Source organism: Stenella coeruleoalba (assembly GCF_951394435.1).
Source record: "Stenella coeruleoalba genome assembly, chromosome: 12".
Classification (NCBI taxonomy): domain Eukaryota; kingdom Metazoa; phylum Chordata; class Mammalia; order Artiodactyla; family Delphinidae; genus Stenella; species Stenella coeruleoalba.
Window position 1 is genome coordinate 16,969,270 of NC_137158.1, and position 13,920 is coordinate 16,983,189.

Here is a 13,920-nt window from a genome sequence, read left to right on the forward strand (position 1 = left end):
ATTGTGAGTGACAATGTTTGATAAAAACAGGTTGAAAGGAAAACTGTAGCAGTTTTTAGCAGAGTGATTACAAATAAATTGACAATTCATTTATTACCATTGTGTATATACCTATAACTTTGATCTTTCAGACCTTTTTATTTATAAATCAGCCTTATGCTTTCAGGAAAATTACAAAGGTAAACATTATTTTGTCCAAATACAGAAGTATTTCAAGAGAATAGTCCATTGGGTTAAAGAAAATGATAGCATAGTATGACTACTTGTTTTATTTTGGGAATAAAGCACCTGGAGGTACATTCTTCTACCAGGTAATGAGGGACAGGAGATCCATAAGAATAAAGAATGAAGAGGCAAAGAAAGATTCTTCCCTAGAGCCTTCAGAGGCAGCAAGGCCCTGCCAACACCTTGATTTCAAAATTCCAGCCTCCAGAACTGTGCGAGAATAAATTTCTGTTGTTTTAAGCCAAAAAAGAAAAAAAAGAGGCAGAATTTCTAATAGGGTATGAAGAGGAGATTATTAGTTCTGTCAATGTTTCACCTCCTCCATTCACACCACCTTGAGTCAAGCACTGTCATCTCTTCCCAGGATGATTACAATTGCCTCCTATTTTGATTGTTTCCATACTAGTTTCTTTTTCAGTGTGCACCTGTATCATCCCATGCACACATCCCTCTGTCATCATTTTCGACTGTTTATTAAATTTATCTAATTTAGAATCTGTTCTAGATGGTAAGGAACCCATGTCTTACTCAGCTATGTCTGTCTAAAGTTGGCATACAGTAGGTGCTCAATAAGTGCAAGTGGAACTAAACAAAGACATGTGATCAAGAGCAATGAATGTGGAGTGTGGACATGGACTTGGGAAAGTTGATGAGCTGGCATTTACAATAAAGGCAAAACTGTGATGTGAAGATGTGAGTGGTAGGACAGGGAAAGACGCTGGAATAAGAGAATGGAAGACATAATAGGATGGACTGCTCTGAATAGTGATGAGTTCACGGTGTAATATGGTAACCGGTAGTTGTCGAATGAAGACGGTGCTGACGCTTGAGAAGTTTGAGATGTCACAACGAGATGTCAGAATTCCCATGAAGCCATTAAAGTTAGTGAGGATATCTTACTAACAAGGGAAAAAAACAAAAGATTTAGATTATTTTATGACCTTTGAAATCATAGGCGTGAAGTTAGAAATGTTCAATATGTTTATCTGGTTCAATCCTCCAGCAACTTCTAAGATAGGTACAGTTGAGGAAAAGGAGCCCCAGAATGGTAAAACGACTTGCCTAGTGTCCACAGATGATAAAAGGTGGAAATTAAACAAAATGTCGTTTATCTGAATTCAAAACCCATGTCGTTTCTACTCTGCTATTATTACGCCACTATGGGAGATCTAAAGCAGGTGATGAGATATTCTTCCAGATGAGAGATTGAGCTAAAGTAAGTTTTGGATGGAAAAAATTGAGCTCCTTAAGTAAAACGAACTATTTAAGTTGTAGGAACAGAAAACTATTCAAACAATTAAAAAAATATTATCGACCCTCCTAACTGAATAGCCCGGGGACATCTAACTTTAAGGACATCTTTCCCCGGGCTTAAATAATGTGAGCAGGATCTGGCTTGTCTTGCCATTTCCTGACTCTCCTTTCTCCTTCTACATTCCATTCTCGGCATGTTCTCCTGTTTTCATCACACAGTTGTCACCAGTAGCTCTTGAGATTGCATTCATTTTTCCTTGATGATGTGCATCAGAACAAAACTAATCTCTTTCAACAGGTTCTGCGAAAGAAAAGAATCTCGCCTTCCCTCAAACTATTGCAAATCCTCACTAGCTCTGAGTAGGTCACACGCACATCCCTGAAGCAGTTCCTTTGGCTCTCAGTAGAATCCAAATTGTTTTAAGCCTTTCCTTGGCTTACATTTGTCCTCATGGACCAATTCCCACAAATCCACATGGCTGAAAATGTAGGAGGGGTTAATCCTTTGCCAGTACGAGGAAAATTGCTGTCAGGTAGATGGTAGACAATGAACGTTGGAAGGTCCACCAAAAATGAATATGTCATCTGGAATAAATAATTTTTGCATTAATTGGCTCATGTATTAATAATTCTTTTGTTAATTTATTTATGTGGCAAAAATTTATTGACCATAAAATGTGTTAGACACTGTATTAGGGGTTGATTATATGGGCAAAACACAGCACTTATCCTCAAGGAGCTCACAATGGGAGACTGATGAATTAACAAGTCAAATGCAAGTATAGTAGATATCAGTGTAACAACCACCTGAGAATAACTAGGTGGCATCTACCAGGAATGACTAGAGTGAAGAGTTAGCAAGAAAGTTTTCTGGGAACGATGTACCTGAGATGAGGTTCAATAGAAATTAACCAGGTGAATAAAAGTGGGTATTCCTGAAAAAAAGGGCAGCACGTACAAAGCCATGTAGGCTAAAAATTGTGGTTCATCTGCCAATGGCAAGTACTAGTTTAAGAAGAATCTGCTCAAGAGCCTTCAGGCTTTAGAAGAATGTTCCTGTGAATGTGAGAATAAGATTAGATGAATCAATTGTTCAAGTAGTGAATTGTGGTTGGCAAGTAAATTACATTTTGAGTAGTAATTTTCTTTACCCTTCACAGCTTGTGAGTGTGTTACTATTTTCTTAGCCATAGAGCCTAGACACTTTGCAGGGAGAGTCGGATGGGGAAAAAAGGACGAAATGGGATGGGAACATTTTTTTCCTAATTTCATTCAGTCCAGTTATTTTGGAAGTGAACATTCCAAATGGCTTGTATGGAGAACAAGCGTGTTTGACAGATCCTAACAGGTAGTGAGCTTAAGAAAACAAATCCGCTGTTGATTCTCCTTTCCAGGGTGTTCCCTAATGAAACTGGGCTATATGAGAGCTTTTCAGAGAACTGAGGCACCCATTCAACCCCAAATAATACTATACTTTTGATCAAAAATAACCAATTCGATAGGATTTTCACGGATAGTATCATACTTGGACCTAAATGGGAATAGGAAAAAGAATTTAGAATCTAGAATTTAGAATTAGCTTTTTCTTAAAAAGAAAAAGTAATTTGCCAATTCACAGTAGAGAATACTCTACATTCAAATATAATTGCTTTTCTTCTGAGGCTTGAAATCAGGACTATTAGTTTAAGAAAGCCTTTGGAATAACAGACCTTGCCAAACCATTTCATGGACAAACACTTTCCCGGTTAAGAAAACAAAGAAAAAAGCAAGGCAAACAGAATTCACTGGCATGATCTCATGCTCACAGACCCTCTGTTAGGGGCTGCTGGAGGAGGGAGTCTTCTTTGTGTATAAGATGCCACTTTGATGTGACTGTCTGTCTAGCCATTGTCTGGTCTGATTCTGAGAAACACAGCTGGAGACATTTAGAAAACATGCAGAAGAAACCTGTTTAGTTCTCCATTGGCAAAGCCCAAGGCATTGTGATAATAATGAAAATTATATATTTTCACTAAGGAAAAAGTTTGGGGAAAATTTATAAGGAGCAAATCCACATCACAGCACACTAATAAAAAGAGTGATACTCTTTTTTTTTTCATAGTGTCAGTGTTTATATTTTTCCTTAAATGGAATTGAATGAGTGAGAAGGGTAAATGACTATCTGGGATCTAGAGAGAAAAAGAAAGAAATAAGATGTCGGAATTTTATGTGATAAAAGACATCAAGAATTAGCATAAGTTTAGTTGAACACTATTCTTTTTCAGTTTTGCCCTAATAATCTTTATTTTGTGAATATTGAACATAGTAATAGAATTCAACTCTCATCATTGTGCTACCCTTATTAAGTGCCAGGATACTATACTCTATTTCATTCCAGGGACAAAATCTCCTTTATTCTATGCATATTTATAGAAAGCATAGAAATAAAATACTTCACATAAAATTAGCAGCAAATCATTAAGTACATTGAATAAATGTTATCTTAATTTCTTGAATCATATGGCAGAAAATATTTCTGTATTTTTTTCTTTGCTCCACAATGCCATTTGTTTTTTTTTTTTTTTGGTTTTTTTGGCCACACCGCACAGGTTGTGTGATCTTAGTTCCCCGACCAGGCATCAAACCTGGGCCCTCAGCAGTGAAAGTGTGGAGTCCTAACCACTGGACCGCCAGAGAATTTCCCACCATGCCATTGTTTAAGAAAATTTTTATACAATTTTTAAAGGTAACTTTTCATTGACAGCTATCACAAAATATTGGCTATATTACCCATGTTGTACAATAGATCCTTGTAGCTGATCTTACACCCAATGGTTTGTACCTCTTACTCCCCTACCTCTATATTGCCCCTCTCCCTTCCCTCTCCCCACTGGTAATCACTAGTTTGTTCTATGTTTGTGAGTCTGCTTCTTTTTGTTATATTCACTAGTTTGTTGTATTTTTTAGATTCCACATATGTCATGTCATACACTATTTGTCTTTCTCTTTCTGACTTATTTCACTATTTTTACAATCTGTACTCTTCTAAAACTTTTTCCATATTTTTCCTATGTCTGGAAATAGAGGGAAATTGAGAGATAAAATAGTGAAGTTTGTAGTCACACAGTAAATTCAAGCTCTCATAAAAGCAAAATGATCTATTGAGAGACAGCTTCGGAGTCAGACAGATCTCATATCAAAATGCTCCCTGAGTTTTTAATTGTGTGACGTTAAGCATGGTTCTAAAACTATGAGCTGTATTTTCCTCATCTACAAAAGGAGAAAATAATATTTATCTCAGAGAATGGTAACGGAAATTTAAAGAAACAATTTGTTTTTAATTTGGGAACTTGTTTTTAAAAAACGACTCATAAAAAAAATCAGACTCATGTAGTAATAAAGACTCCAGATGCAGATGTATCTAATTTACTGACTATATTTATTGAAACTTAATATTAATTCAACCTAGTTGTTGAGAACCTACTCTATCAGAGACTGTTTTGGCTCAGAGGATGTAGCCATTAGCAAGAAAAATTGACTTTATATTCTAGAGACAAATCCAACGATAAAAGTAAAGGAAAATATGTTAAAGATATAATTATAGATAGTGATAAATTTACAAAGAACTAGATCACATAGGGATATGCATATTAATACAAGTGTAATGGGAGTTTCTTGTAAAGCTGAAAATGTCCTATAGGACTTGGATGATGGTTGCAAGAAATAGCTAATACCCTCAAAGAAGTTTACCTGGGGTGGTTTTACTGCTGCCCTCTCTGGGGCTCCCTCGTGGACCTACAGTTGGCTGTCAGATTGGCTGGGACTCAGCCTAGGAAGCCCTCCCTCACATTTTTGGCAGGTGTCAAGTTGTAAACCAAGACCCTTGGGTTGTCTTCCATGTGGTCTCTACAGTGGGCTATCTCGGCCTCATTCACACCTTCACACAATCCGGGGATTCTGAAAGCTGCAAAACAGGGCAGAATGTGCATGTGCTGATCAAGGCTTAACTTGCATCACGTCTGCTAATATTCTGTTAACAAAATAAATCACATGGCCAAGCCTAGATTTAGGGATGGAGAAATAAACTCTTCCTCTTGAAAGGAGGAGCATTAAAAACACATTGCAGGGCTTTCCTGGTGGCGCAGTGGTTGAGAGTCTGCCTGCCGATGCAGGGGACATGGGTTCATGCCCCGGTCCGGGAAGATCCCACATGCAGCGGGGCGGCTGGGCCCGTGAGCCATGGCCGCTGAGCCTGCGCGTCTGGAGCCTGTGCTGCACAACGGGAGAGGCCACAACAGTGAGAGGCCTGCGTACCGCAAAAAAAACCCAACAACAACAGAAAACACATTGCAAAGCAGCAAACATGGAAGGATAACTTACTGAGGTTATCTTTACGAAAAATCTTTCACACTAATTAAGTTAGATAAGAGAAATAAAACACATCTTGAGATTCAGTAACAATGGAGACAAAGAAAAAAGTCTAAAATCTTCTTAAAGAGAAGATGACTTGCAGAAGAACAAGAATTGAATGCACATCAGATTTCTCGACAGTAAAATAGAACTGCAACACTTAAACATGAGCGTGACAAGCGTATTTTGGAATCATACAAAGGGTCAGAAGTTTAACACACAAAGATCTCCTGGACAGTGCTTTTGAGTAATGTCTTTCAATAAGAAGAAAACAAGAATCAATGCATACAGGGAATAAGACTGAAAATAATTAAGTGAAAAAATGTTTGTGGCTTAAAAGCATAGATATGGTTGGTCCTCCGTGGGTTGGACATTGGCGGATTCAACCAGTCAGAAGATGCAGAACCTGCGGGTATGGAGGGCCACTGTCCTACACCGTTTTCTATAAGGGACTTGTGCATCCATGGATTTTGGTATCCGCAGGTGTCCTAAAACCAATGCCCTGTGGATACTGTGGGACAACTGTACTTCCTACTGTAATCTCCAAGAAGAACTGTATCCTGAACAATACCAAGATTTGTGCCTGATTAGGAGAGGGGAATGGGCCAGTTTTCCCAATTTTAATGTAACGTTTCTTTACTTAAATAAAAAAGATAGAATGTTACATAAATAGCAATATGCGTGTGTTTGTGAACGTCTGCAAAAGAAGTAGGGTTCCTGTCTTACCTGGAGCCACTTTTTTAGTCTTTACCTAGGCTCCTTCAATGACCTTAGACGGTCATCATTAAGGCATCTCTAGTTCATCCTATAGCGTCAGCTGCCTATGAGGTTTACAACGGAAGGAACTCAGCACCAGAGACTGTTTCAGATAATAAGTGTTTCTCATTTCTGCCTTGTAAAAGCCGTGACCCCAATAGCTAGAGTCCTGATGTTAACTGTATCTTGCTGATAGTCAGGGGGTCCAGCTCTCACTAGGAAAACAAGGTGTAACAACTCTTGTTAAACTGGTGTCATAGATACTTTAGACTTAGTATCATATGTGCTGCCCATTTTTATTAATATGTGCTTATGTTAATTCTTATGTGCATAACCAGTCCTTTGAAAAAAATATTTTTATATAAACATACCCATCTATGTTGGAAATCAAACTATTTTCTTGCTTTATCATAAACTTTTCTAACAGCTGTTTGCTAACTAATATTTCTCCTCCAGGCTGAGTTTCTGCAGCTACTGCTTTTAAAGTGTTCCAAAAGGATCATGAATTATATAGGTTATGCAAAAGTGTTAAATATACATTGTGTTTCATTCTAAATTAAGGTTCAATAACTAGATTTATTTTAGCAATAAATGTAGGGCCACAAGAAAAATAGAAAAAATGTTATTTGTTAAGAGAATGGTTCCTAGTTTTATGTGTTAATTTAATATTATTGAATGCATTAATTTAGTATTAATATATTAAATGCAAATATAATAAACATTAAACCACAAAATCCATTTCACTTTAACTTTCTGGGAGTCAACTTTCTTGTTTCTAACTTGGGCAACCATTACCTGCCATCACTGAATGTAATTGTCAAGGAAAAATGGTCAAAGCTGAAATTGTAAGATGTAGTTGTCATAAGCAGAGGGAAAAGAATGGGGAAATTTTAATTCATAAAACTTTACGCCACTTTTTACATTGTCCTAAAGAAAAACTTCTATCATTTGTTATAAAAATTTAATATAAACAGAGATTAATACCTATAAATATACATCGAGATTAATATAAACAAAGAATTGAGAGAACTAGATTATAGCAGTCATCATGAATAGTGCTGTATGAAACCTTGTAGCATAACTGTCATAGGTCATAGGTCAGGAGAAGGTAACTGTGACTAGGAATCAATCTCTACAGTGTTTATATCTCAGAGTGGAGAATTTATACCTAGACTATATAAAGAACACTTAAAATAATGACTCAAGCAACCCAATAAAAATGGGCAAACAATTTGAATATATGCTTCACAAAAGAAGATATGCGAATGGCCAAAAAACATATGAAAAGTTACCCAACATAATTAATCATCAGAAAATGCAAATCAAGTCATAATGAGATACCATTACATACCCACCAGAATGGCTGAAATATAAAAACACCACTAAATAAAAACAAAACTTGTTGAGCAAGTGGAACAAGTAGAACTTGCATGTATTGCTGGCAGGAATGTACGATGGTGTGACCCTTTCGGAAAACATTTAGCAAGTTTCTTTTAAAGTTAAACACTGAGTTACCATAGAACCCAGTAATTCACTTTAAGGTAATGAAATGTATGTTGATACAAAGTCTTGCATATAAATGTTTAGTGGCTTTATTTATTATCACCCCAAATGGAAACAGCCCAGGGCTTGTCAACCGGTGAATTGTTACACAAATTGTGGTATGTCCATATAACAGAATGTTGCTCAGCAAAAAATAGAAACAAATTCCAGATGGATCTCAAAAACATATTGAATAAAAGTAGCCAGGCATAAAAGAGTGCATACTACTATTTTATTCTATTTTTATGAAATTCCTGAACTGACAAAACTAATCTATAGTGACAGAAAGCAGAGCAGTAGTTGACTGACTTCAAAGGAAGGTGGGATAGACTGCAGACCTTTTGGAGTACTATCCTGATTGTGATGGTGTGAATGTTTTGACCTTTGTCAGACTCATCTGCTTAAGATGAGTGCTATTATTTTATGTAAATGTTATCGCAATAAAAAAGGTTGAAAATGTTTTTTAAATGTCATTTATGTACAGCACATATATAAAGTTAAATATTTCATAAGTTTTTCTTATGAAATATTTTAAAATTTTTTATGAAATATTCCTATGAAATATTCTTATGAAATATTATAAGATTTCTTATGAAATACAGCACACATTTCATGGTCTTAAAAATAAAAATTTATTTGAAGGAAAACTCTTATTACTGAAAAAGTAAAAGAAAATTGAAGTCTTGAGGTCTCCCAAATGTAAACGACTAGTTCTAGGGCTGTACAAATAGGCATTTGATGAGGAAGCCCAAAAGTTACAGGAACCTGTGGGAGTTAGCAACCTGTATCTAATCATTAAGCACATCTGTGATGATTATAATGAAGAAACAGATCCTGATGGTTGTATTTCTGATTGGAGAAATCATAAATCTGACACTTTAAAAAACTAAAGATCTCAGAGTGTCAAGAGCTGGGACTCTTAGCTTTAGATAATCTATGGCCGGACATATTCTCTTGATATCTGTTAGATACAGGTTAATTACTTCTCTGTAACATATCTGTTCTACTGCCAAGGGGGTTGAGTGGTTAAAATAAAATTTAAGAAAACTCAAAAAGATGAAATGTAACCTTTACCTAGTTTTGATCACTGACACCAATCACTTACAACAGTGCATACAAATGTCAAAAATGATGATGGCATATTATGTCAAACCAAGAATTCAACAATCTAAAATTAAATCACACTCTGTATATATTAAAAAAGACCAAGAAGGAGATTAGTCAACAGGTGGGGAAAATTATGGGGAGGAAAGGTGTATTAAATTTTCATCTTAAATAGATGAAAATATCAGATCATGCCTCTGATATGATCTTAAAATTGTTATGACCTTTAAAACTTAACTGGTTGTTAGGTTTTGAATCTAAAGTGTGGTTGAATTAGAAATGGGCACATATATCTTCCAAAACTCTGTAGAAAATAAAAGCTAAATTAGTATAATCCAAATAGAAAAAGCCAAATAAAAAGGAAATACAAAAGCACGTAGAACAGAAAGAGTAACATAAGATGAAAGAGTTGTAAGAGCAAATATATCAAATGAAGCAGTGAGTCAAATTCTCTAATCCTATGTAAATATTCACAATGTAACCAGAGAAGTGCTTTGAATTGAGAAGTAACTGATTTATTTTTCATTATACCATCTTAGAAAATGCAAATTAATGAACTAGGTACTATATTTAAACCATTAACAGTAAATGGTTAAGTGAGGGAGAGAAGGGAGATGAGGAGAAGGGAGAGACTATAAGCAACAGTTCAACCACAAACGCTATCAAGATGTCCAAGGAGAGCCGGGCCTGACTTTCTCATGGACTTGAGGATATGGGGAGGGGGAAGGGTAAGCAGTGACAAAGTGAGAGAGTGGCATAGACATATATACACTACCAAACATAAAATAGATAGCTAGTGGGTAGTAGCCGCATAACACAGGGAGATCAACTAGGTGGTTTGTGACCACCTAGAGGGGTGGGATAGGGAGTGTGGGAGGGAGACACAAGAGGGAGGAGATATGGGAACACATGTATATGTATAACTGATTCACTTTGTTGTAAAGCAGAAACTAACACACCATTGTAAAGCAATTATACTCCAATAAAGATGTTTAAAAAAAAGAAAAAAAGAATAGCCCCACTGCACTAGCAGCCGTTCTATCCTCAGGAGCAAAGAATCCAGACAGAGACAGTCTTGCATCATCAAGGACCTCCTTACCTTCTTTTTCATACCTAGAAATGCGTACTTCAATGTATATTATTATGGGGCTTTTTCACCTACCTGTGGAAGAGGAGGGTACAGCTTCCAAAAACGAAAAATTGATGTCAAAGATCCAACAGCAGATAAGGCAGTTTTTAATTATGGAAACACCATACATCTCCCCATTCTGTGCTCTGAAAAAGAAAGGCAAGAGCCAGCATTGTCTTGTCCTCTACCCGTTTATGACTGGGTTGTTGAGAAGGCTTTGTCCACATAGATCAAACAAACGGGTGTAGAGCAGAAATATAAAATAATAAAATATAAGATAATGCAAGTTTGGAAAAGGAGTAATCAGTGTAGGCTGCCATCCTTGGAATGTCTTCATGGAAACAGAAGGCTTTGAAGTGGTAATGGAGGATAAATGGGCTTTAGAGCATGGAAGGGTGGGAAGAGACTGGAAGAACCAGACAGGAAGGAGCAAGCTGTGAGGCGGGTGACAGAGAGAGGACAGAGTTCAGGGAATGAGGTGTGGAGTAATCTACAGGGGAGAGTGTTTAGCAAACCTAGGTCACCCATAGCACATCTTTTACTGTTTTGGAATAACTTTTACTTTATTTTTTTACGTATATATAAATATATTCTTTTAAAATTCTCTTCCATTATGGGTTATTACAAGATATTGAGTATAGTTCCCTATGCTATAATTAGGTCCTTGTAGGTTATGTATTTTATATATAGTGGTATGTATATTCTAATCCAAAACTCCTAATTTATCCCTCTACCCGCATCCCCTTTGGTAGCCATAAGTTTGTTTTCTATGTCTGTGAGTCTATATCCATTTTATAAATAGGTTCATTTGTATCCTTTTTTTACATTCCAGCAATATCATATGATATTTTGTTTGTGTGGCTTACTTCACTTAGTATGATAATCTCTAGGTCCTTCCATGTTGCAGAAAATGGCATTATTTGATTCTTTTTTGTTGTTAAGTAATATTCATATATATATATATATATATATATATATATACACACCATATTTTCTTTATCCATTCATCTGTAAATGGACATTTAGATTATTTCCATGTTTTGGCTATTGTAAATAGTGCTGCAATGAACATTGGGGTGCATGTATCTTTTCAAATTATGTTTTTCTCTGGATATATGCCCAGGAGTAGGATTGCTGGATCATATGGTAACTCTATTTTTAGTTCGTTACGGAACCTCCATACTGTTCTCCTTAGTGGCTGCACCAACTTATATTCCCACCAGCAGTGTAGGAGGGTTCCCTTTTCTCCACACCCTCTCCAGCATTTATTATTTGTAGACTTTTTAATGATGGCCATTCTGACTGGTGTGGGGTGATACCTCTTTGTAGTTTTGATTTGCATTTCTCTAATAGTTAGTGGTGATGAGCATCTCTTCATGTGCCTTTTGGCCATCTGTACCCCTAGCACATCTTCCTTGCAGAGCTGCGTGTCTCAGAGAATTCAGAGGGATTGTATGTATGCACGTATAGAAAATGCGAATCTTGAAATTAGTCTGTGGTTTTCTATAAAGTTGCATCCATTGGCAACACCATCTATGTGACCAAGGCTCTTAGCTAGGAAGAGGGAAGTAAAGATTAAGATCGATATAAAATGTATAGCTTTGAGTGACTCTAGCAATTTTTTCATCAACAGTAACCTACTTGCATGGCACAAAAATATCAGAGTTTTGTGGAAACAAGAGAAACTCTAAATAAAATGTGCATGCTGTAAGCTGATCTACCAACCGTGGCAACATTTGTATGAATTTAATGGACCACAAGTAGAGACCTACATACGGTTTGGCATGGATCATTGAGAGGTAGGTTTTTCTTTTTTTATCTGTCTCAGCTGTAACAAGAATGCCTTAGATCCTGATTCTTCTTGCATAATTTTTGAAGTCTCCCAGAGGCTGTTTACAATTGGAGGACCCATAGAAAGAAATGGATGGATACACTCTCAGGTCACAAGAATTCTGCTCTTGAAATAACATGCCATTCTTTCAGCATATGTCTGAAGAATCAGTGAACCTGGCCCCATTTTTAATGTTCCAATGATCCTAAATTAATTTTCTACCATGCCAGGCTAAGAAAAAACCAATACATATTTCATATAACTTTGTGTATTTTAAGGGAATTTTCATGCGTGTGCTTTTAATTCATTTACATTTATATCACCAAATTTTAGTTTTATGAGTGTTTTGATATACAACCAACTTTAGCTGCCTTCCCATAAGGTATGTTTCGGTACTTTTCCCTTTTAACCACAGGAGGACTTGTTTTGCCAAAGGCAAATAAACTCAAATATGCGAAGGTTTAGATGTGATCTGGAAGTCCAGGCTCATGTGATTTGCATATCTAGAATTACCTCCCTTCCCTAGTACCCACATAACTAAAATAACCAGATTCTCAAGATTATCCTGCCAGATGCTAAACAAACAAAGAGCTTTGGCAATGACCATTGAATAAAAACTTCAGAAGAAAAATGTGGAATTCTTCAAAAGTACTGAGAAAGGCTTGGCTGAAAATGAAATTTCCCTCCTGTGTTTAGTAGGTCTGAGCCTGATGACTCCCAGGCAAATTATGAAAGCTAACATCATCTTATCTGAAATGTCAAAAAATTATCATTAAAGATAAATATCAGCTAATTCTAGTTTTCTCCCGTATCTCAGAATGGGATCTTCCTGGGAACTATTTGATTTACGTGCTTATTTACTGTTATCCTGCTCTGTTTCTTTGAAGTGGACAATTTCTTTCATTTATTGCCTATTGATTAAAGTAGAATACTTTAGTTTTTAATTAAAAAATTTTTTTTGCAGCTATAGAGTCTGTAAGCCAAGGGACCTGTAGGTTTATGCCCCAGAGATGTGGGGAGGGGAGTTAACTGGTACTACATCTAAAAGTATAAAATATCAACCTGTTCTGGCTACAATATTCAAAGGAAATATGTGTATATATGCACATTTAACAATGACATCATGTTGTGGGGAGGTGTAATTATCCAGGCTCTCCATTTTCTGTTTGTTTGTTTCCAGTTTTTTCTGTGAAAGGATTTTTAAAACTTTTAAAAATTAAAAAATTTCTATTGATGTATAGTTGCTGAATACTTTATTTTTTTTGAGTTTAAAAATTCATTCTATAAAATTCAAGAGAAATTCCACAAATCTGTTAGTGTCTCCTGGGATTTAATCAAGAAATCTGAGTTTATCTTCTTCATTACATTTGTAGTTTCATTCACTTTAATCTTAACACTTTGGTCTATTTCTCTATAGTAAAAAAATTCAGAAATAATTGAGCATGAGAGCATATGGAAAAATAACTGGATGTTTCAGTTTTGGAAAAGAGAAAAAAAGAATTGAACAAGTTCCTTTGCCAAAGTTTTATTGCCAAATGTTATTTAAAATGATGTATAAGGAACTAGGGGAAATCTTTAGTGATGACTGGGGGAAATCTTAGTGATAATAAAAATGTAGAGGTAAAATGTAACTTTTCTTAATGGCCAACTACATGACGTAATATCCCCTATGGAAAGAATTTATTAAGCC

The 13,920-nt window shown here is 35.9% G+C and overlaps 1 long non-coding RNA gene across 2 annotated transcripts in view; it reads left to right on the top strand.

Annotated features, from left to right (window-relative positions):
- LOC307195515 overlaps positions 1 to 13,920 on the top strand; it is a 442,270-nt gene that overhangs the window by 319,781 nt on the left and 108,569 nt on the right. Inside the window, exon 5 of one of the 2 annotated variants that reach the window (XR_013830847.1) lies at positions 12,033 to 12,202. This is a non-coding gene — a long non-coding RNA (uncharacterized lncRNA). The remainder of the gene's footprint in view (positions 1 to 12,032; positions 12,203 to 13,920) is intronic. The other variant, XR_013830848.1, reaches the window with a different exon arrangement.